The 24,576-nt window shown below is 38.9% G+C and overlaps 2 protein-coding genes across 4 annotated transcripts in view; one reads left to right on the forward strand and one right to left on the reverse strand.

The window, feature by feature from the left end:
* LOC126870035 (conserved oligomeric Golgi complex subunit 1) overlaps nt 1-24,576 on the reverse strand; it is a 257,074-nt gene that overhangs the window by 203,701 nt on the left and 28,797 nt on the right. The window lies entirely within an intron of this gene.
* The window catches only part of LOC126870037 (fibroblast growth factor receptor homolog 1-like), a 110,057-nt gene that overhangs the window by 29,546 nt on the left and 55,935 nt on the right, over nt 1-24,576 (forward strand). Inside the window, exon 2 of one of the 3 annotated variants that reach the window (XM_050627402.1) lies at nt 4,557-4,661. The exons of 1 other annotated variant lie outside the window; for it this stretch is intronic. The gene's annotated coding sequence lies outside the window, so the exon portion shown is untranslated. Of the gene's footprint in view, nt 1-4,556; nt 4,662-21,483; nt 21,933-24,576 lie in introns of those variants that run through there. One more of the 3 variants, XM_050627401.1, reaches the window with a different exon arrangement.

The following is a 24,576-nucleotide window of genomic DNA, read 5'->3' on the forward strand; positions in this document are numbered from 1 at the left end:
ATGTTTTCTTTTCGTCGCCGTAGATAGGCGCGTCTGTCGATCATAATTCACTTCCTCGTTGTTTGTTCGAGAGGATTAAAGAAACAGTGAGATGGAGAAGAGGGTGGAGGAGGGGGAAAAGAAGAAGAAAAAAGAAATGCAAAGGCAGGAGGAGGAACACACACACATACACACGCACATGGTCGAGGTGTTGCGCACCGCGAAACGGACTCTCCGCGCAATCTTTTCTAATTATCTCGTTCCAGTGCACATTGCGACCCGTAATCGGATATGCTAATGAGGAACAGGGAAACGCAACGATGTTACCTATCCTTTTATGTCGCCTCGTACACCCTGCAACCGACCGACCTCCCCCTATACAGGGTGTCTCGTGCAATTTATTTCCTGGAATGTAGCACACGTAAAAATAATTGGGCAAATATGGCAAGGGAAGTAGGTATCGACGTTGGTTTCGTTAAACAGGTCTCGTTTACATACGGACAGGTACATAGTAATTTCAATTATTTACTGGCTGATCTATATACTGCGGAGATATACGCGTAACGAGTGGAACTTAAGTACATTACGCTGATACTAAATAGTTTGATTAGAAACTTTGATATCTATTAGGTGGTCCGAAAAGTTTCTTTCGTTTTATGAGGAAATAATAAACGCACAACGTGTTTTGTTTTGTATTATTTTGTTATTATTATTTTATATTATTTTTTCCTCGCGTTTGTATGAAGCTGCACCGTTATAAAAAAACACGTTTGTGGAAGAAAGACACTTTCCGGACAACCTAATAATTAGTTTATCTGTTCGTGTATTTTTGCCCTCGACTGTATGCGAAGAGTTGATTGGGAGAAAAGGGTGAGGAGAAATTTTGTAGGATTTTTGGGAAAACGAAAATTTATTTCTCGATATACAACGTGGCAATTTCGTATCTTCTCGTGGATATCGTATCGAAATAAAATACTTCATTCTTCGTGTTATTTTGTTAAAATGTAAAAAAAGGAAAAGTACGTTGATGCAGCTTGATTTCTTATAACCAGGCATCGTAAAATTCGGGACGATTTTTGTAAAAAAATTAATACGACACGGTCAGCGACGAAAAACACGCGCAGAAGCGTACGAAAGCTCGTAGAAGTCCAATTTTTCGTTAAGATTGGCATTTCTTCTTTTTCCCGTAGACTCTTCTGTGTCTAACATTTCGAAGGCAAGGAATATTCAAATTACTTTATTATCTTCTTTGTGTGGTTTTTGCTTCTTTTCATCGAGATTGAAATATCTAGTCGTTATCGCGTAACAGCGTGAATAATGTAACTTGAAAGGTGAAGAAAAGGTGAAGAAAACAGGAAATTTCAAGTATTTCGATGTATCTTGAACGATGAAAGAATTCTAGATAGGAGATGCTAATTAAGTAGAATAGTACGATGCTACGAATGAAAATCCTTAATTAGATTGCAGATAGAGGGGAAAAGTAGTCCTACATCCGATTTTATATCGTTTGTTTATGAAAAAAGAATTGTAATAATTTATACTGGAACTAACGTTAACCTAACCAGGCCCGGTCAAACGACCGATTTCAAAATTTAATTTAAGATTGTACTTTTATTCGTCCTAGCGTATGCAAATTATTAAATGAACAAAAATCGAGAAATTGATTAATCGGATAATATAAGAATTTACGTAAACCGAGACGAACAAATAAAATAACAACTACGATTGTATAAACAACAATGTGTTTTATAATTTTCAATTAAATTTTGAAACCGGTCATTCGACCGGGCCTGGTTAACCTTCTCTGTCTGACCAATTAAATGCAGAAAATCGTTCGAAGATGCCTATCGTTGAAGTTACAGCGCTGAGACGCTGTCTCAGCGTTCGTATTTCTCATAAAAGGTACGAGAGCGACCTTACTGATTCGATTGCTGCGTCTCGATTTTCTAAACAAATACAAATTTTATAAATTCTACGACTCTATAACTTCTATAAATTCGATAAAATTTATATTCACAACGCAGAGTACGTGTATCATTACACATAATATTATTATATTATTACACAGCTCTAAAAATCATAAAATTCCCAATTCAAAGTTCAGCAGAATATTTCGTCAAAAATCTACGCCTATATTTCAGTCTTTAATTTTCGAATTGCATGTCCAAATTCGAAGCACCGTTCATTTTTACCCAAAAATTTTAATTTCTACGGTTAATTTGTAATAAAGTAACTGTCGTGATTCGTCGTCGATATTAATGTACAATTTGTACAATGATATACCATTCAATGACAAAATCCGCAATCACTTAGTTACCAACCCAACTGATGGTACAAGCGGAAAGGGGGTGATTCTACGCGAAAAAGAAATCGAAAATACGGAATAAAAAATTTTTTTTTAATTTTTCCATCGAGACAGCGATCTACAGTGAGATCCGTTATAACGAGACGCGATAAAGTGCACGTGTACCGAACGAAAATTCAAAGTCGATTTTCTCGAACGAAAAATTTTTATTCTATATTTTCGACTTCTTTTTTCGCGTAGAATCACCCCCTTTCCGCTTGTACCACCAGTTACCAACCACCCTGTATACAGTTAGAATAATTTAGAGTTTGATCTTCTATAGTATATTAAGTTTTATTCATTTTGTGCTTTTTCTTCTTTTTTGAAAAATTGTAAGATTAAGTAGGAACTTCTCGATGGATATAGCTTAATATTTGGAGTGACTCTGTTTGCACATTTTAACGTTAGCTTGAATTTAGAGTGTCTTCCTCTATAGCAAACAAGTGGCAAAGCGTATTCTGGTATTTAATTCTGAAAATTGTTGATATCTATTTATTGCAGAATATCGATACGTTACAATAGTTTATTATTGGCTGTAACACCAATTGTTTAGAAATCATAGGAAGACTATTCTTTTGTGAATACTCACGTGAGTCTTTCATAGAAATATACAGGCAGAATTGCAGGATATTCTAAAAGGATAGAAACAAAATAAAACAGAAACACAGATCTAAGATGATTCTTCTGTCACTTATCGATTGACAATTCATTCATCGCCAAAAATTTCAGTCAATTACACACTGTTGTATTGCACAAAGTACAAAAATATACTGTTTCGTTCATTAAGAATCATGAGATTAAATTCCCTTTTTAAAATTTTGTATCAATCTTTTCCTAACTGACCTCAAACTCAAAGTATCTCAAAAAATGAAATTCTAAAGAAGAAGAAAAGTGGAAAATTCCATTTTCTCATACCACTTGGATTGTAGAATCAGTGGTACTACAGTGACGTAGAATCACCCTTTTTCCGCTTGTACCACCAGTTACCAACCACCCTGTATACTTCAGTATACATATTAGGTTGTTCGAAAAGTTCCTCTCGTTTAATAAGGAAACAATAGACTTACAATGTTTTTTGTTTTATATTAGTTTATTGAATTATGCACGAACATAATATATAACGAAATACATGATATCTAATTCAATAAAATAATATAAAACAGAAATTTTTATCCATCTATTATCGTCTTATGAAACAAGAAAGAAACTTTTCGGACAACCTAATACATAACACGTAATACTACTTTTTATAAATTTCTCCACGTGTCTGTCCATACGACAAACTCACTGTCCTTCCAATCTTCAACCCTTTGCAACATTGGCAAATCATCTTAACCACGCTGGACACCCAGTATAGCCACGTCCTTGTCTTCGCGAGCATTGGGTGCGGTTGGGTGGCGTTGCTCAGCGGCTCGCGACTCTGCACGATGCACGATCGAAAGAAATATGGTTGCCAAAGTAATAACCGTATCCGTAAATAACAACCGTTGCGTCTGGCCAGACGATGCAGATCCTCGCGAGATCCTTTGCGATAATTAACCTTCGATATGATGTATTATCGCGTCGCCATCATAACCGTCTTCTGTGCTCGAGTTTTTTCCCTTGCGTTAATTAGAGCGGTGCTCGATTAACCAGCGAATTACCGCTACTTACGTGAACGTATCAATCAAAGTGTGAGAAGGAAAACCAAGATCCACATAGTTACTTATTGGATCTTTCAATGTTCGATGATGAATCATTGGAGAAGAGTCTTTGCGGCTTTTGGAACGATAGCTCGAATAGGAGGAGCACGATCGTCTTGTCGTGTTGTTTTTACCAGAGTCGGAGTAATAATTGGAGAGAGAAACGATGGTCGAGAAGATTGAAGGTCTTGAGACGAAGATCCGAGGAATTTGTTTAATAAGACGTAATTACGGTGCAAGGAGGAATGTAAAAGGAGGAATTGGTTTTACTTAAATTTTAGTCTTAGAATAATAAAGATTAGCTTGCAGAGGCGTTGATAACGATTAGAACGTTCAATTGAATTTTCAATGGCGAATAATTACTAATAAATCTCAGCCATTATCGTAATTACCAAAGTAACGTTAATTAACTCGACGGAAGATCCAAGAGTTACACAAAGTGCCATTACTCAGTTGAAAACCTTGACAGCAAACTCGCATCAACAAGCGTACTTCAGCAGATACCTTTATCTTAATTTGATCTGTCTGATATATCAAATATATGTATACAGGTTGCCAGGTGTAACTACTGATCTACATTCGTGCTTATAACCAAAGCACGAGTTAGGGGAGTGACTTGTACACACGCTATATGTGCAGAATAATGGCCGTATAACGTAAGTACAGTGGCTACAAAAAGTATCTCTACGTGCTTATTTTCCAACGAAGAGTTTTTACCTCGATCCTCGCATTTTCATGGTACGACATTTTTGTAATCTATGAAAATGTACAAACGTTACAAACACTTGCGAACGTAATTAGCAACTGTCATTAGCCGATAAGATACTTCGCTACAAATTAGAACTTTAAACCTTTCTTAAGCCTGCTACTAAGTTCTTTCCATTATTTTCGATACAATTACATTTGTCCAATGTTGCAAAATATCTTCGCCGTTCGAACGAAATACGAGGAAGATCCATACGCGTTTGCTCGTTTCAATTTTATTTGAAATATCTTCCTGCAACATCGCAAATACTTTCTCTTTTCTAACACGAGAGTAAGATTGAGAAACAAAAGTTGAAAGATCGTAGCAGGATTAAATTTCGCTGCGAACTTTCCAACAACCCGGCGCGACATCCTGCCATAAATAATGTCCAACAAAATGCGAAAGCGCGAGGTGAAGGAGAATCTTAAGAAATGGCCATTTTTGCGTCTTCTTGGCGGACGAAAAATCCTTGCGGGAAATGAAAAAGCATCAGCCAGAAGAAATCTATCCGTTTATCCAGCTACGGAATAATCGTTCATCGGTATCCGCGCGATCATCCTTCGCAAACTCTGCTGACAAATCGATGGAAGTTTGAAACCGAGCAAATAACGCGAGAACGATAGCCAACAGCGACGTCCAAATTTCGATCGATTTACCAGCAGAATATCCACCGAATTATTTCGTCGACGTATTGGTAAATTCTTCGATTACTGCCACCTTTTTTTTCATCTTCGCGCTCGTCTTTCTCAACCATTCCATCGCGTTTCGGCTAAATTGCATTTACAGTTTCTCGAGAGATGCTCTCAAACGTGGATCTTTCGTGCTGCAGAAGTTTTTCTTTTTTCGTTCGCCAGGAGATTGAAAAATGGCCATTTTTCGACGTGCTGTTTCCAACGACGAGAATGCGACAGCCGAGTGCTTACGTGCACGTACCAAAGATACACGAGGGACAGGAGCGAGCAGTAATTAAGCGATCGTGGGGTGGTGCATCGATTATCTCGGTTAAAGAGCAGCGTGAACGAGAAACGCGGCGATAATAATTCCAGCTGAATCACCGTGACAATCTTACACCGATTCGAATCCAACCTACGTCTCTTTACTCTTATCACAATGTACGTACGTTCGTGACAATCCTTCGTGTAGCAGCCGCCATTGATAAGATCGATGCTCCTTTTCTCTCTCGCGTAATATAGCGACGAATCTTTCGAGATTTCACGTCGTCCCGCGTCTTATCGCCGCTACACGGGCTACCCTTTTCGCGATTACATTACCGCGAGCCTGTGTTGCCGATCGAAACCGATTGCCCCTGGCTGGAAAGCTGTGCCGTTGCAAGGCAGCCGTAACTGCACCTGACTTGCAGAATAATTGCCTGGAACGCGATACGATCTACTTAGACTCGTTCTCTTTCCTTCTTGTCCGTGAATCGTCGTTCATTTTAACGCGGCAGCCTTTTCTCGTTCTACGTTTCCTTTCTTCGTCCCTGCCTTTTTCCCTTTTTTCCTTTTCTTTCGCTCGTCGTTTCTTCAGTTTGTTTGTTTCTCTTCTTTCTGCTTTTTTTCTTCTTAATTGGCCAAGCGGCTCGAGAGCGATTCTCTTCCTCCTCTTCTCTTTCTTTTTTTAATTGGCCGGCCGATTTGAAATTCAATCGAGGGATCGAGCGTGGTCGTGGGCTCGATAGCTTTATGGCTGCACGTACGGGGATGGTAATTAGTTGCAGGGGGGGGGGGGGGGGGAGCATCGCTGGAAATTAAGAAAATAAAGGATACGACCGGGGAAACGAGTCGGGGCACGCGCGTTTCTTTTCGCCGAGCGCGTGGTTACCAACTTTTCGGATGTCCAGTCCCCCCGCCTTCTTCGCTCGCCCGTCTCCCAACGATGATTCCTTCGAAGATCCTTCGACACGGTCCACTGATCTCAGAAAGCCAGCTTCTTTTACTCGTTTCTTACACTTGTAAGTAGATTCATATTCAATCGTCAAGAAGCTAATTAACTGCATTTCGTTGATTCGACGCGAGAAGATAAATCGGCCGGAGGTTAACCGATAATAAAAAAATATTTCTGCTCAAGACTCGATACGTTTAGAACGTTAGAAATAGTCAACAACCTTACAGTACGATGTGTGTTTCTTTTTAATCGTAGGGAGCAGCGACTTTGTCCAATATTCAGATCGCTATCGATCAGAGTACGAGACATCGATCCATGTACAGAAAAAGAAAGAGAAGAAACGTTCTTGCACCTTGAGGTCACAAGACGACAAATGACAGGACCGTGTCGTGAACACGTCTGCTTAATATTCCACCCCTCGAGCTCGTCGTGTTTCGTTCGTCGTAATTCGTGGCGGTGAGACCGATACAAACGCGTCTGTCGATTCTATGCAAATCAGACGATTTCTACCGATCGATGTTTCGGTGTGCCAGATATCAAAGCGTGACGTTACTATTTCTGAAGGACTCGCCGTGATCAGAGCATGATTCGACCGATAGTTGGAATATTTTCCGACAGACGGTCCGGCTTATGGCACTTTAATACGCCTTCCGATAAAAATATACCTCGCCTCGTGCGCGACGAGCGTCTCGTTAGATCGTAACATGGGAAATATTCGATTTTTAATCGAATTTCGAATCGAATCGCGGCGCACGTTGTTTAGAATTCTAGTGGGTTGGCAACTAAGTGATTGCGGATTTTGTCATTAGGTGGCCATGACAAAATCCGCAATCACTTAGTTGCCAACCCAATACAAGAAGAGACGTTTGTACACGCGAGAGGTAAACATCTTAGACGTACGTGAAAGAGAAAACTCTGGATTTTAAAACGATACGTGAAGATAGAACTATTCGTTAAGAAGAGGAAAAGGAAGATTAGGAAAACCGATAAAGCGAATTTAGGCATGTAGTTGCTGTGTCAGAGAAATTGACTCGTTAGAATCTTAAAAAATATACACGTACGTACGTGTAAAGCGAGTAATTCTCAATTTTATAGCAATGCGTAAAACGATACGAACAAATCTGCTTGCTAACAGAAAGAGGAAGCTTCAGAGAATCGATACGATATTAAATTAAACATTTTGAAAATAATAGGAACTTGTTGATAAAGAGGAAGACTTCGACAATTGAGAAACCGAAATTAGACTTTTATATGTAATTCTAATGTTAAAGAAATTAGCATGATTCTTAAATATACTAACATAAGTCAATACCCAAGATAAATACAAAGATATTCGAGGAGATTTCGAAAACTGATACAATGAAATTATATATACGATACAATAATAAACTTGAGATACGTATTTGCATGTTCTAGAATTGAGGGTTAATCCTGGATCAACCTAAACCATGCTATCTCCATTTATATCGTAAGCCTCTTTTTATTTAGAAAAAAAAAAAGAAGAAGGAGAAGAAGATTGTTCTCGTCCGATCAGACCAGGGACCACGATGATATTTCGGTTTCACGAAGGTTTCCTGGTGGGTCGCGTGACAACGTTGGGTCGCGTCACCTCATGGTAACGAGCGCTTATTTATCCGACTCGCGATCTGCCGGACCACCGCGACGAAAACTGGTTTCTCTCGATGAATGAACGAAGAGGATACGCGCGCCGCGATCGTGCACCGGTTTCGTCCACCACGTTCCATCGCGAAAACCGTAACCAATCCGACCTGCTTTTCGTTAAATAACCCGGTCACGTTTCGAGGTGTCCTGATTCGAAGGATGAAACGTTGCGCGAAAGGGTTGAAAGATAAGACAATTTGATTCAGCGTATACGTAATACGCGTTTGTTGCAATTGCAATGGATACAGAACACGAGCAAAGAGATGGAATTTAAAATGGAAATTTTGCTCGCGCTGTGTAGATGTGGCGACTTTTGACGAGTCAGCCGCTACGCTAGAATCGAAAAAAAAATGATAGAAAATTTATATAAAAGGTGAAACATAAAAGAGTCGATTCAGCCATGAAATAGAAATCTCTCAGATTTATTATATAGCTAAATTATTAATCGATCGTACGATCACTGTATTTGTCTTTTGTAAAGTCGATTTCAAGTTTTACCAAGATTTATCTTTTGCTGTGAAACCGTAAGAGGAAATATCTATAAATATATAATTAGTAATTAGTGAAAGACAATTTCTGTCGTCGATTAAAAAAAGGTTGGATTCTGAAAGGGACGAAGAATTTTATCGCGAATTATTTTGATTACTTTTGTGTTCGTCCTTGATCCGGATCCATTATCGTTTTAGATTCTGGCACAGGACAAAATCGCGATTTCCACGGGAGGAACAGGTTCTAAAATATTTTCTCACGTGTATCTGTGTGGTGGTTGAATCGTCGTTTGTTCATTGTGCCGGCAAACAAGCGCGCATTGTCGCATCGGAGCGCGACCGTGAATTGTGTCATTGTGGGGCGTTACGCGGGCAACGCGACGCTTGTGTCGCATGTGGGCTCATTCTAATGTAAAAGCCTGATTTTACGGTTCATTGTCGCGCGATGAGAAACGAGCCACTCTATGTTGTACGCCGATTAAAGCCAGAGGAACGAAGTATGGAAATTGACTGTCCGAGCTATGCGTAGTACACTTAGGTTTTGTTCTTTCCAGATACATATTTCAATCACGTAAAAGAAAAAATTGATGGTTTATGGCGAAGCTGTGCATATAACGAATCGAACAAGGTGGAATTTTTATGAATTTCCCGAATTACGAATAAATTTTCCATCGGATCTTTCAGCTCGTATCTCGCATTTTATTACACGACGATTTATAGCGATCGTGACTGAAATACGATTCTAATCGATGGAATATTTCAAAATTAACTACATCGTGTCTCAGCTCTTTGCCAACGCTGAAAGAGCACGAACAACAAAATATCAGGAAATTTAGTGGAATTCTAAAAAATCTAAACATTGTATTATACCCAATCTTTTTGTCGTCTCTTTACCAATTGGTAAAACAACATTGCACCCTTGAATGGAAGAGAAATATCCTAAAACACCAAAGATCTCAACTCCCAACTCGACTGTTCCTTCTCTCTTGCTTCCATCTTCGGACTCCGCAAGAACCGTCAAAAATTCCCCGAGCCAATATCTATATACTTAGATATATTTGCTTGCTCCTCAAAGAACTCGAGTGTTCGACTCCAACGACTTCCTCATAAACTTTCTACGCTTTCAAGCCAACGTACTCGAGCTTATCCAAACGTCGAGAGACACGCGAAGCTGACTTCCTACGACAAGAACGTTCGAAGGCAAGAACAAAAGCCTATTACAAGTCGAGGGATCGTTGGTGAAATTGCACGTGGCGTTAAATCATAGGCTGGAACGGTGCGTGAAGCACGGTAAAGAGGCAGGCGTGCGTGAAGGAGAGCGTTTGACAGCGTTAGAAAGATCGCCGCGACAAATGATCTCCGTCTCACGGAGCGGCTATCTCTGTGGCCGAGGCTACCAACCTTCGTTTCCTCTGCTTGTAAACGGCTTGTCGTCCGCTGACAACAGTATTTGTCTCTGCAGCCCTGATCGGCCAGATTTATACCCGTCGGGCAGACGGCACTACCTATATACGGGGTGTTCGTTTTATCCTATCCAACAGCAAAAAGTCAGCGCTTCTTTTTTCATCGTTGAAGGAACGCTCGTGCGGCGACAATTTAGATCTATCGATCGTTCGAGCATTCTTCGTAGCAGACATGGGTATTTATTGTTAATGGGATGTCGCGTTTAGAGATGGTCGAGCGTGTGAAGTATCGCAGCCTTTGAGACTCGGATCGAATGACACACGTTTTGTTTGAACAGAGTTTGATTTTCAGGAGTTTACTGATACTGGCAGACGATTCATGGCGATATTGTAGTACATGTACTGTACACGAGCTGTTCGTTTTAATTGGAATTTTTATCTTTTATCGTTGCACGTTTCTACCACGACGATTTGTGTTCATCGATTCTTTAGGCATTTGATAGTGCAAATGGGTATCTGTCGTTAATAGGATGTGGCGTTTCGATCGAGTAGAGTTCGATTTTGGGAAATTTAGCAATTCTAACGGGTGATTGTATTACATGTGGCGATATCACGTTACGTGTACTGTATACGGGCTGTTCGTTTTAATTGGAATTTTTATCTTTTATCGTTGCACGTTTCTACCACGACGATTTGAGTTCATCGATTCTTTAGGCATTTGATAGTGCAAATGGGTATCTGTCGTTAATAGGATGTGGCGTTTCGATCGAATAGAGCTCGATTTTGGGAAATTTAGCAATTCTAACAGGTGATTGTATTACATGTGGCGATATCACGTTACGTGTGCTGTATACGGGCTGTTCGTTTTAATTGGAATTTTCATCTTTTATCGTTGCACGTTTCTACCACGACGATTTAGGTTCATCGATTCTTTAGGAATTTGATAGCGCGTACGGGTATTTATTGTTAATGGAGCGTCGCGTTTAGAGATGATCGATCAAGGATTGGAAATGTTGGAATAGTATTTGAAATTTGGATCGAGTAGGACAGGTTTTGGCTAAATGGAAATCGATTGTTAGGAATTTAGTAATTCTAAGAGATAATTGTTCCAAGTTATGCAGAATTTCACTAATTCTCAGAATGAGAAAAAATACGTTAAACACAGTACAGATCCTGTAATTTTGTGATCTTCATTTTGCAAAAGATCACCAAAGAAATACTCTTACATTATATAATTATTAAAATTACCAAGTCGTAGTGGTATCTTAAACTCGTAATTATTTTAGCAGAAAATTTGCAAACCACATACCTTGTCAATTCTATTATTCGCCATTGAAAAATATAGTAAAAGAGCAAGAACAAATAAAATAAACCCGATAGAAGGAAGTTATCTTCGTATAAAAATTAAAATCTTCCAACTAAATTTACTTAATGTAAGATCATTGAGGGTTGTTAGCTTTCTGCATAACTTGGCTCAATTATGGCAATGTTATATATTATACGAATATACGGGTTGTTCGCTTTAACGTATCGGATAGCCAGAATTTGTTCTTTTTTATTCCTAGACATTTCTACGACGACTATTTAACCGTATCGATTCTTCAAGTATTTAATGGTAGACGTGAATATTTATCGTTAATTTGATGTTGTATTTAGAGATGGTCAAACATCTGAAATATTCGAGTGTCTAAAATGTTGATCGAGTAAGAATTTCATTGTCAAGGGACAAATCAGGCAGACTGTTATTTTAATAAACGTCGTCGAACATCCCATCTGCCACGTTCTTTCTTCGTATTCGAGCTTCTTAATAATTTTATGGAAATTAGCGTTACAGTATGTGTATGACGTTAGTCGAAGGATGTGACGAGTACGTGACGCACAATGGCGAATGAACTCCACCAGGAAGCGTTTTGCATGCCTCTAAAGGAAACCTCGAGGTAATCGCTTACAACACTGCTAAATTAGGTATTGATTGTTTACGACATTGCTTCGAGCAAATCGCACAGGATACAGTAAATCTGCTCACTGAATAAATTAAAGCTTTCTCGTTTGTTAGAACGTGAGATAATAAACGTTCCGTGTATCCGCATTATTATCCACGTATAAAATTATATCAAATGTATAATAATATTTACGTACAGGCGCAAAATCTGAATAAAATTGTTGCAGTTGGAATTTATTTACAACTTGCTTCGAGAACCAAAATTCGCATCCACACTATTTTCATCGAGGAAATTTTATAATTTCGTTTGTAATTAAATAATCACAGAGATGTACCGAATTTTACAATTGTCTCACCGATGCCAGTCGAAAGATTCTTTTGCTAAGATCGACGTAAATAGCGCTAACGATAAAAACTAATCAATTCACTGCATTGTCGTACTTTCTGTATTTTCTATATCTTCTGACAAAAAGCTAATGTAAACCGTGCTGTGCGCACTCGGCTAATAAACACTCGGCTCTTTTTAGGAGAAAAGAACAAAGAATAAAAATAACGCAGCTCAAGCTGAACATTATAGAGACAAGAAATACACCCTGTATAAGAAAAGTGCACGGAACGAATAGTAGCGAAACGGACACAGAGGGTTTCATCTCAATTGGCGATAATACAGCAGTCGAGTGAAAGCTTGACCATATCACGATCCGTTAGAGCGAGAATTTTTCTCTACTGTCGGTGGTCCTCGGCAAAACGTTACGCTTGATTAACATGAAACGCCCACCGTGAGCTCCCTGTGCGTCTTATCGTAAGCCAGTTCGCGAAGTCACGGCCCGATTAAGCTAAATTCTTTCGACAAGCGGCCAACCACGTCGATTATCTCTCAGACGTCGGCAGAAAAGATCGTGAACACCGTTGGCGCGGCTTTGTTTTACGAGACACCGTTTACGAGGGGAAAGTGGGTGTTTCAGGAGGAGACTTGTGGGACACTATCAGAGGAAATAAGTTACGTACTGAGATCTATTTGTTATAGCAAAGTTGCCGCGTACTATTTAATTGACTGCCACGCCAAAATCACATGTTTCACTCAGGACGCCACGAGAGTATATTTTTTTTATTCGAAGCATATAATGGCAAAATAATAATAAATTGACGATGTAAGACAACATTCTTCCCCAATGGACCGTTTATCTTGTTGGTGGTCACGGGTAACCATCATGGCGGCCTGGTAACAGCTGATAGCGACATATTATAACGAGGCTTCGTTTATTTCAACAAACCATTCGCATTCGTTGTTTCGTCGTAAATAAAACGTGCAGAATATATCGTTGAAACGTGTGGAAGATATTAGTAAACGGTATTTGCTCGTTCTATATATAATAGTAAGGTATGTGCACACTTCTAACCTCAATTATATGATTATAAAGCAGCATTTACGATTATTTTCTAAGCTGTGTTCATAATAATATTCGTAGATTACCTCTCAAAGATATGGACGTGAACACAGTGCACCGTTAGATGCAAGATTTGTTCTCATTTTTTTTTTTTTATTGATGTTCTAATAAAAATGTTTAATCATTCAATGGGGCACTTTTTATTTCAAGGTATCTTCTATTTATCGGTTATATTCAAAATGCCCTAGCTGTCGATTTTCGTTCAATTTTTACAATTGTAAGAAGTTGAAACCAATGACCAAAGTGACAGTCAAAGTGTTAAAAGAATAATTTAAAACCAGCTAATCACTGAATTTCAAATGCTACGCGATGAACATAGGCTGGAAATGTGTGATCGTATTTTGAGCTCGATAACAGTCGACGAATAGGATATATGAGTTTACGTCTTTAATAATTGTGGAAAAAGGAGAGTGAAATCATTTTGAGGGATTTAACGTTTCTATGCCAATGATCTACAATGCGATAGGATAATTTAACGTTGAAAATAATTTTAAACGAACCGATCGCTAAACTGCGAATGCTATGTGATGAGAAAATGAAACAGAAATATACGAAGATATTTTTAATAGTTGAAAGAAGGAGATGGGAATTCATCATTTCGAAGGATTCGACGTTTCTATGCCAATGATTTACGGTACGATAAGATAATTTCAAATTGAAAATAGTTTTAAACGAACCGATCGCTAAACTGAAAATGCTACGATGAGAAAAATGAAATAGAAATATACAAAGATATTTTGAGCTAGCTGAAAGTTAACATTAATTATCAGACTTGTATACGTTCGCGTCTTTAGTAACCGTAAAAAGAGGAAATAGAAATCCATCATTTCGAAGGATTTGACGTTTATACGCCAATGATTTACGATACGATAAGATAATTTCAAATTGAAAATAATTTTAAACGAACCGATCGCTAAACTGAGGATGCTACGATGAGAAAAATGAAATAGAAATATACGAAGATATTTTGAGCTCGCTAAGGGTTAACATTAATTATCAAAGATATATAGGCTCGCGTCTTTAGTAATTGCAAAGAAAAGAAACTGGGATCGATCATTTTGAAGGATTTAAAATTGTGGCCTGTAAAATTGATGAGAATGCAATAGAAATATACGATCGTATTTTATGCTCGCTAAGAGCTAACATTAATTATCAAAGATATATAGGTTCACATCTTTAGTAATCGTAAAAACGAAGAAACTGGAATACATCGTTTTGAAGGAGTTAGAAACATGGCGTGGAAAATTGATGGGAATGTAATAGAAACGTATGATCATATTTTGAGCCTGTTAAGAGTTAACATTAATTATCGAAGATGTATGGGTTCATATTTTTCGTAATCGCAAAAACGAGAAGACTGGAACCTGTCATTTCGAAGGAAATGTGTTCGAAATTTATATACCAACGATTTACGACATAATTAAGTAATTGATAATCGAAGTTAATTGGAAAGTTTCTTCATTGTAAGCGAATAATTTATCGATGCAACGATATCTCGTGAAAGTATCTTTTTCTCCATATTTTCTGAACGAACCTTGCATTTTTCACACGCCACTGTATATTTTCATTTTCATATTTCCGAGCTACAAGTGAAAGAACGATATACACGACGTATACGCAGAAGAATAATATCGTGTATCACGTAGTTGCACTGTTTCATCATAAAATTGCAAATTGCGTGTCAAAGCCAATTACGATGAAAATTAAATTCCACTGATTGTAATATATGTAGAATCATGAACGTAGGAAACGGTTGATAAAATTACAACGGCTTTCTTAGAAGCTGTGATAAATGTACATGAAACCTGTCATTGGTGTCAAAAATGTGAATCAGTGTACGTACGTATACACACGCACGATAGTTTTATATTTGGCCGAAAGAAGTTCATGGCGATCAAACGAAGACTTTAATCGAGTCTCTCGTGCGTGAAAATGTATAGACGTTGCACGTCAATTAGGTGTGCGATCTACAACGATTTCTCGTCGTTTAGACGCTATAAGCTAAAGCTTGGACAAATGGGTTGGCCGCTATCTAATGATTACCTAGAGGCAACGCTAACTAAATCTGAACGCCAGGCAAGAAAATTCATTTTTCCACGAGATTATTATACCACGAGGTAATGACAAAATTATCGTATTTTTATACATTTTAATCATACTCCTAAGTGTTATACATAGTACATAAAACATAATGAAACATAGATAATATAGAAAAAATATTGAAATATTATACATATTATGAACGATTAATACTAATTTAATACTATTATACCTAATTTGCAATTGACACTCCCCTAAACTTTTAACGATTATCGTATACGTTTTAACACTTCTTAATTCGTAGCCAGAAGCGTTCTAGCTTGTCACAACATTTATTTAACCACGAAGGTAAGTACGATTAGAAGTAACAGTTTTACCAGTCATCATCCAGCTAATCGACGTGAACGCGATACACGGCGCGTCGTAACTAACGTTACGAGACACAAAAAGTCCGCGTACGTTGAAACCGTCGCCTTATCTCTGACTCGGATTCAGTTAGAATCAAACATACGATAGTCACTTGTTATTCACGTTATAGTGCCACGCCGGAATAATTTACTTATAATTCTCAATGAGAATTGATTGTAAAATTCCTCCAAATAGAAAAAAAAAAGATCTCTAACTGTTGAAATTCCTGAGCGTTTCCAACGATCGGAAGCATCCACGACAAGCTAATAGAAGGAGCTATAAAGAATTCTACTGAACAAACGTTTAAAAAGAAGACAAAAGCGGCAACGAGACAGCGATAGAAACGGCTGCAAGCCGTCGTATTGGATTTTTCTACGGTGTCCCTTGTGCCACGAATGATTCAGAATAAAAATTCGAAGAAACGGCCAAAGGTACCGAAGAAGCCGTCGTTGCCGGAAAGATCATCGACGACGTCGCGGGCCTCCCGTCGCGGAGGAAGTCCTCTAACGAACGAAACGTTCGTTGCCTCGTTCGAATAATACGCAGCAGATGCCAACCGTTCCTCTCGTCCCTTTTGCAAAGCAGAATTTTATCTCGAATTACCCGATCGGAGATTCTCGTGTAACTCGCAGTTAAGATACGCCACGCATCCGTAGAGCGGCGAATCGCCATCGATTAGCCGGCTTTTAGCCTCCCCTTACCTGATAAACGATCGATGTACTTTTCTTGTTTCACGCCGAGCAATCGGAATTAATTGGAGAGGACGTGCTCATAAGCGGCATTTTCGTTCTCTTTCCTCCTTTTCTCTTGCTCCTTTGTGTTGTTTTTTTTTTTTTTTTTTTTTTTTGGTAGACTCGGGAAAGGTGGAGCATCGATGGCGATGCCGTGATGTTAGGTTATGTGGAATATTAATGGGTCATTAAGGGACAGCGTTGTTTGGTTTCGTTCGGTTCTTTCTTGCCTTCTTTCCTCCTTTTTCAAAGTCGGCAGTTTCGTGCAAGTAAACAAGTAGGTTTATTTCCATGTTTTATTAAGTACAGTTTATCTCATATTCGTTTAACCCTTCCTGTTTTGCTTAGATTTATATGATCCAATTAATTGCCTCTTTAATTCAGTCTGACTTTTTCATATCGAACTTTCCTCGAACTGGTTTTAGAACGTTCTTCCTTTTTGTCTTCTTTTCTTCTTTTTATATGCTGTATACCAGGACACGCGAACGAATTTATAGGTTTGTTGGATTTGTATCTTTGTTTATGAAGGTTGTAGCACTTGTAAAGGACGTGGTCGACGATTACCTGTATAGCATAATTGGTGTAAATTTTTCCACACGTAACAGAGGAGTTATGTCTTTCAATTTACCGTCCTCCGATATCGAACTAGATTTATAACACGGATTATACGTATTTCCAACAACGGCAGATATTATCCGAGAAACACGCGTTTTATTCAGTTTATCCGTCTTCGATTTCGATGTTTCAACAGTTAACCCTCTTTCGCAAAAGATAATCGCAGATATATTCTTCGAGAGACTCGTAACTCAGCTAAATTGAGAAATTGAGAATATTCTAATCCCACCGAGACACTTGTAACACTCGTAAAACTTGTTGAAGATTGAAAAATAAAAGATCCACGTTCTAATCTATCCGAGCATAGAAGAATAATAGAAAAGAAGCTCTTCTCACCCGATTCTGTCCTCCTCTTAATTTCAATCTCAATGCTGTTCCACGGTAAAACATCGTGACGAAGATGAGCCAGTCGTGAGACGAAGCGAGCGAACGTCTCTTCGTTTCGTAAAATCAATTCCGCGAAGACGAGAAACGATTTCTGGAAAACGCTGGTGGATCAGTTACAACCGCTGCAAGTCCCCCATCCGATCGATTCTCGAACGGAACCCTACGAGCAGCATTTTCAACGAGACTTCAATGAAACCCGGGTGGCGGCGACGTTATCGCCGTTTGATCTCGTAAAAGGCCATTGTTGAATGCGTTCACGTAATTCAGGAAACGTGTACGTGTCCGTTTCGTGTCGGGCATATCATCGGCGATAGTCGTTGTTCGTCGACCGTAGTAGCGTTTTCTCTCGTCCCGCGTCTCCGGGGCACCAGAATGCACCGCAGCGGAAGTACGTCGTGATTTGCCGCAGCGCCGGAAACGGCGCACGTGCGTCGTCGTTTTTGTAATTCATTCAGTCGCGTTCCGGGAACCCGTTCGGGGATGCTGTTCATTTTTCAACGGACAATGAACGTCTCCGAAATCGTCGTCGGCGGACAGTTGAGGTAATTTGTAGCGGGACGATACTCGATGGGTAACCGAAAAATTGATGGAAACGAGGTCGAAACGCGTTTGTGGAAAACAACGCGGCTGCCAAAATTCGAAAGGTTTTTGATTTTTTCGTGGAGACTGTTAGGCGTATGAATTAGAATACCGTAGAATATAATTTAAACGCGATTTCCCTTCCTACGTAGTTATTAATAATGCTAGAACATGGTTTCGCAACGTTGTCTCTATGGAGGGAGATACAAGCACCGATAAACGTTGGTTAATTGTTTCTTGACTTTTGTCTCCGTCATCCGTCTGAGTGAATGGAGCGTGGAGTTGTTTTTTCAAACTAACAGGCGGCACATACAGCGTTCTCTATGGGTACACTTTCCCTTTTCGTGAATTTGGAGTACGTTCGTGAGTACATAAATTTTCTTCCCCTCCTGAAAAACTAGTTTCTTGGCATTTGCTTTTGCTGCTTTTCGCGAACACTCTCCGTATTATCTTTATGGAGAAACAGAATTAAAAGGATAGGAAGAGTTCGCGTCAAACTGAACTAAAAATGGGAATTGTGAACGGGTACAGAACTGAAGGAGAAGCTGACACGCTGTAGATGAGTCGAAACGCTATGAGGGCCACAAAAGTGCTTGTCAAAAAGATTAATCAGAATTACAGAAAATACGTTTGTTAGCATGCAAAGACTGGGATAAAAATCTTAGCTCGAATATTCGATACGTCCATTGAGCACTGAATTGTAAAGTAACTAAAAATATAATATCATCCTATATGTGAATTTTCAAACTACTAAGAATGTGGCTTCTTCCGATTGAGTTTTAAAATTATGGAAAGCTCGTTTTTGAAAAGTTTTTACCCTCGTTCGAGGAAATCGAATGCATTTACGAAGAATGACATCGAAATCTAGCGATTCTGTGATCGAAAATTGAGTAAGAAAAGAACAGAGATAGATTGTTAATAAACTAACAATTGCGTAGTAAAAAGAAAGAAAGGTCGTTCACCGATTAATTGCATTGTTCAGCTAGGTCAAGAGGAACGCCAACGTCGTTCAATGGCGACTAAGAGGAATTAACAGTTCGCACCTTTCGCAAGCTGACAATAAAAGTGGTCGTTCGACGCAGTGTAATCGAGCCACGCAAACATGGCGTGCGTAATGCTCGTTACAAAACGAATCACACTCGGTCTTCCCATTTATGTCGATATATCCCGACTGTGGTATGTATGATCGTCAGTGTTTGACAAATATCGTGCCTAGAAAGATCGTGTAACGGAAGAGATAATTGTTACGAGCAATAGAGACCATTTTTAAGTGAAAAATATAGGTAGAACAACAAAGGATGGGTAGAACAAAGGATGAGTCAGTCGATTTACTGGACACTTAATGGAAAATAATTCTTTTTACGTTAGCAGCATTATTGCAAAACAGCAATAAAGAAGATTTTAAAATGAAAAGTATGAAGTGGATGACATTTACTTAATTTATTCGATGCTTAATGGAAGAATCTATTTTTAGTAACATACAGCATCAACATAAAATGAAATATACGTACATATGTAACATGGGACTAAAGTTCGATTAACCTACTTGATATTTAGTCGAAAGATTTTCTGTTTTTGATGATATAATACGCCCTTTATTATTCGTAAGAAAATCGAAGGTTATAAAAATAAAAATCAATAAGATACAGTAAAGACAAATTTTGACCATCATTGTATTAAACGTTAAAAATTTTCTGTCACACAAACTTGTATCTATAGATGTATTATTACACGTTATATATGTATATATACAATAATTTACAATACAATAATTTAGCATGTATTGCAAACGAGACTTTCTCATGTCGGTTTCCAAAGTTTTGTTAGCAGTGCTTGTAATTTTATTGGAAATCGTTGACTCGAACTCGTCAACTTCCGACGAGATCCTGCAGCTTTAATTGATCAACTTATTTCAGTATGAATGAAGATAATTATACCCGTGGCGAAATGTTCGAAACTCGTTCTCGATGAACGGTATAAATCTCTTAGCAGTTGATTCGGATCAACCGGACTCCGATCAAGTGTAACTGAGTATGACATAACTGAGTAACCAAACATATGTTAATGCCAAGACAGGTGCCAGTTGCTTCGGGTATCAACGTTACGGATTATAGAATCGATTAGTAACTCGAGTATACGGACAAAAGATTCGTGTTTCAATCTCCGATCGAGATATTCTAGTCAAAATCCGTATGTTAAGTTTGTTTGACATAATAGCGTTACATATGTAAGTAGACTACTTAGGCGATGCTTGTTCAAAATGAATCGCTGATTTCGTTTCGATAACCGAGAAGAGAGAGTTTCTAGATTCACTGGAATGCTAAACGCAATCTAGGATTGGAAGAATTAAACGGTAACTCTATCTTGAAGTACTTAAGAGATGCTTAAGAGATGAATATTGAACATTTGAAGATACAGAAAGTATGACAATTGCAAAATCGTTACACGCCTAATTTGAAAATCGTCCCAACGTGAAAAGTCTATTTCTCAATTTATTCATACCAAATTCCTGCTAATTCTATAACGCTCCAATGAGTCAACAACTCCGTTACATAAAAACGTGGGCACCCAAAAGCCAAAAGATTGTGTAAATTAGCTGAAATAAAAATAACCGATCTCTTCATCTACTCACGCATACATCTTTACGATATTAACAATTCTTCGCCGCGAAATTACACATAAGGCAACTACTATATAAAAGAATTATACCTCCCATACCACTCATCCTTACGTTTAACGCCAAACAAGTCCTACACGGTAAAGGACTGAATTTATTCGTACCAAGTTTCTCGTAATTTTATCGCGCACCGATAATTTTATCAATAACTCCATTACATCGAAACGTGAACACCCAAAAGCCAAAAATTTCCTTAGATTCTCGCAGAACTAACTCAACCCCGCACCCACTCGTAGCCACCCTCGCAAATCTCTGACAAGTCGCTCACCCCACACGTGAACTATCGCACAAAGTTCGAAGTCGCAAGCACCTACTTACCCCCACTCACGTGACGCACGGGAACCCGCGCACGTGAGTCGAACCGCGTGTAGGACCGATCAATGGGTGGCCAATCAGGTTGCACGGCGCGCGAGCGTAGGGACGCGCATGCGCAGCTGCAAGTACGACACGCGGCGCGGGCCGCTGGCTGTCAGACGAAAACGTGCCACCGGCAAACAAGCATCGTGCCGTCTCAGTGGTGTGTTTCTGTTAGCTGTGTGTTGTCGCGGGTTTCTTGGCCGACGGCTGAACAACGAGACGCCCCGACACGGGGTCAAGAGACCGTGTCGCGTTCTGTCTGTCAGTCTGTCTGTCTCGCGTCGCTTCTTGTGACTCTGTCCTTGTCGCGCTCGCACAGTTTGCCCATCAATGGGCCCGCGGTTTCTGTATCTACTCGATCGCTCGTACGGGCGACGTCTGCCCAGGAAACTGTCCATTACGGGCAGCGGAGAACGCGTCTAGCGGAGTGAGGAAACAGAGAAATGTGCGTGTAGTTCTCTTTGGTTCGACATGATTTCACCCTGTGTTTGTTAAGTTTAGTGAGACTTACCGACGTGCCGGCTACATTGCAAGTCGATCGTCGTCGATTATTGTTTGGTGGTAAGTAGACAAATTTTTAGATATAACTTCTTGGGGATGAATTGAGGTTACGGGGACGAGAGTTCGTTGAAATTTCGGTTCTCCGATCTGTTTAATTTTAACGAATGGTAGTCGATTCTTTGTGCAAATTCGAAATATTCTGTGTTAATTCTTAGCTTCAAAAGTGTTAACAAGTATCGATAGAGAAAATATTTTTCAATAGTAGAATGATGCTTTTTTTTTGAAACTTAAAGAAAGCTTCTTATGGAGTATCTTTAAATTTGTCAAAAGAAATTTTTCAAGTGTTTTGATCTTAATATTCGATTCTCAAGAAACAATTTATTTCCATAAGTTATATTTTTACAAATAAACGACGTGAACAAAAAAGATTCCGAAATAGATTAAAAAAAAATAATTTATTATATGACCACGTTCCTCTACCTTCTGATTGCTCTTAATTAAATAAATAATCAATTTGGCTTTCGATCAGCTCATATATATAATTATACCATCGACTCTTACAGCGGAACAAAATAAATTTCAACGCAAACATTTCAATATGAAAACTCTAGAAATTTCCTTGAACGAACCAATTTCACCGCACTTGTATCTTTCTTCTCTAAGCCCTTATTTTGATCCGATCGAAGTCAGCAGGGCGCAAAAATAAAGTTCTCTATCGAGTAAACCGAGTAAAAAGGAAAACCTCGTGTATCACGTTCGATCGGATTTATCTATCTTTACAGCTAACGAAAGGAAAAAGGAAAAACAAATTGGAAGTCGAAGCGCCGGTATTTACATTTAATTGACAGTAAGTCGATGATTTACTCGGCCGTAGCGAGCCGTAGTTGTAAAATTTCCTCGAACGCCCGGATATTCTTGTCCCTGCTACCGAGTGTTTTATTAAGCGGGCATATTGCTCGCTTCTTGCGACCAGTCAGCCGATAAGAAAGTATCAAGTGGTCTGGGAAAAAGCTGGGAGTGCCGTTAAATTAAGTCACACTTTTCCACCGGTCTTTTCCACTTGCTTGCTGTCTAACCATAACTAACTCTGAATGGTCACGTTTGATCGTGATACGATTTTATACTATTTTATATTTATATAGTCTCGTTTGTACTTGCAAATTTCCACGCCACTAAGCTGTAAGAAACGATTAGAGTGGCTGTCGAACACGAGTTATGTATCGTTTCCTTACTTTACGATTTTGCCCGCTGTGTTTATTGTATGCTTACTTTTACGATTACGACATATTAATTCTTTAGCTATGATACCTTCACAAGCGTTTGTAGTGTATCGATCAGAACAGTTTTTTTTTAGTAATATCAAGAAACGTATTTTATGTTTACATGAAATTATTAGTCGAATTTTTGAATATCGGATCATGGGATGAAAGTAATTCTACGTTATAGAGAGCATTTACGTGTAATTAAACTTGCGATATTTATGCAAATCCATATTTTTACGAGAAATGGTAATTACGGTAATTATAATGAAAGTGGCATGAAGTTCTAAGAACTGCATTGCGTTCGTGCAATTTATGTAAATGTTTAATCTACGTTCGATGATTTAAACGAATTCCTTGTATCGAATCCACGACTTCTCTATAAAATTTCCGATCATTTTTTGTAGTGCAAAACGACATTCTCAATGTGGGAAGCAACTCTTGTCTAATAATTTAAAACATTTCATAAAATTCAAACATAATTTCGCTCGATATTGCCAACTTAAACTGACGTTGTTTCACAAAGTAATCTATATCTTACGATTTAAACCATAAACTTAACAACTGATTTTAATAAATTAGTAATAAATTTGACAAATCTTAAACATAGCGAGACTGAGACACAGACTGACTTCGTTGTGTCTTCAATTAATCCAACGATTCAGACTACTTCGTGAAACCCGTACGAAACTTTCTTGCAAACCTTCCTACCAGTTTCTTCAACTGAGAATAGAACGATAGAACCCTAACGACATTCCCAAGCCGAATTCGTACATTGTTTCACCATGGAATCGCAAATGGAACGAGGATGAAAGTGGCTGCGTTCATCGATCACGCTCCTCCAAAAACAGCGTGACAACGTAAATTCTGTTTTACGGAAGTTTCCCACGAAACTTCCAAGCAGCCTGAATTTTTCTAGCTCGAAAATAGCGTCTCCTCGTTTACCGAAGCATCCTGTAGGCTGGACACTTAAAAGTCGACGAGCCGCTTGAAACCATGTGACTCGCGAGTGCGTCCTTACGAGTGCGGAAGCGAGATAGGTTTTTGCAGAGGACGCGATCTGCTCAGCCGAAATTCATTTTACGCGCTGCGGCGCCTCGTGGGCCTCGTTTCAGGGAAGTGCCTTTGTGACCTGGCCCCCTTCCTCTCTCTTTCGCTCCTGTCACCCGAAACATCTGCTCAACGGGAGCACTAGAAACATTTCTTTCCTTTTTTCTTCATCGCGCAGCCTCCGTATTGGAACAGTGCGCGCCTTATGTCCCCCACGGCCCCCCATGGAAAAAATACAAATCACTTCGTTAACTGACGAAAATTTATATTCCTCTCGACATCGTTAACAACCATAGCAGGACGAAGAGACACGCTCTTTTTCTTCCTTGTTCTTTTATGTTAATTGTATTTGAGAAAGAAGGGGGAAGCGTCGCGACGAAAATTTACTGGATATT

This window comes from Bombus huntii, chromosome 10 (assembly GCF_024542735.1).
Source record: "Bombus huntii isolate Logan2020A chromosome 10, iyBomHunt1.1, whole genome shotgun sequence".
Lineage (NCBI taxonomy): Eukaryota > Metazoa > Arthropoda > Insecta > Hymenoptera > Apidae > Bombus > Bombus huntii.